The sequence below is a fragment of the Sinocyclocheilus anshuiensis genome, unplaced genomic scaffold, assembly GCF_001515605.1.
Source record: "Sinocyclocheilus anshuiensis isolate Anshui unplaced genomic scaffold, SAMN03320099.WGS_v1.1 scaffold38, whole genome shotgun sequence".
NCBI lineage: Eukaryota > Metazoa > Chordata > Actinopteri > Cypriniformes > Cyprinidae > Sinocyclocheilus > Sinocyclocheilus anshuiensis.
In genome coordinates this window covers 2,985,557-2,986,502 of record NW_015544213.1, presented here as the reverse complement: position 1 = coordinate 2,986,502, position 946 = coordinate 2,985,557, and the positions used below count along the sequence as shown (strand labels likewise).

Sequence of the window (946 nt, the reverse complement as noted above, 5' to 3'; positions counted from 1 at the left end):
ACACAAGCTCCCGTTCAGGATGTTGACGCAAAAACGCATCTTTCAATGCGTCCGTCCTTTCGATTGGTTCGCAGCGATCGACCTCAGGGTCGACTGGGAAAAGAGCAAACTCTCCCCGGTGCAGAGGATCTCTTTTCTCGGCATGGAGCCGGACTCGGTCAACCTCTCGGCACGTCTCTCAGTAGAACGTGCACAGTCGATGCTGAACTGCCTGGGGTCCTTCCAGTGCAAGACGGCGGTTCCACTGAAACAAATTCAGAGGCTCCTGGGGCATATGGCATCCGCAGCCGAAGTCACGCCGCTCGGGTTGCTTCATATGAGACCGCTTCAGCGTTGGCTTCACGACCGGGTCTCCCGTCGCATGTCGCAACTCGCCCGCCATCTCCTCCTCTGGAGTCAGAAGCATCTGAGGTCGCTTCGCGCCGTTCACATCCCTGGCGAGCTCAATCGTGCAGCCGACGAGCTCTCACGTCAGCCCGCCCTTCCGGGAGAATGGCGACTCCACCCCGAGACAGTCCAGCTGATTTGGAGACGCTTTGGGGACACTCAGGTGGACCTGTTTGCCTCCCCGAACACGTCCCATTGCCAGTTGTTTTACTCCCTGGTCGAGGGGACCCTCGGCACGGACGCACTGGCGTGCAGCTGGCCTCGGGGTCTACGCAAATATGCGTTTCCCCCAGTGAGCCTTCTCGCACAGACATTATGCAAGGTCAGGGAGGACGAGGAGCAGGTTCTCTTGGTAGCGCCATATTGGCCCAGTCGGACTTGGTTCCCCGAACTGATGCTCCTCGCGACAGCCCCTCCTTGGCGAATTCCTCTGAGGAGGGATCTCCTTTCTCAGAGAGGGGTGGCACCCTCTGGCACCCGCGTCCAGACTTGTGGAATCTCCACTTATGGTCCCTGGACGGGACGCGGAGGTTCTAGGTGGGCTACCTCCAGCGGTAGT

General features: G+C 59.5%; 1 protein-coding gene across 3 annotated transcripts in view; it reads right to left on the bottom strand.

Moving 5' to 3' along the window:
• Nucleotides 1-946, bottom strand: part of gnpat2 (glyceronephosphate O-acyltransferase 2) — a 16,098-nt gene that overhangs the window by 8,078 nt on the left and 7,074 nt on the right. The window lies entirely within an intron of this gene.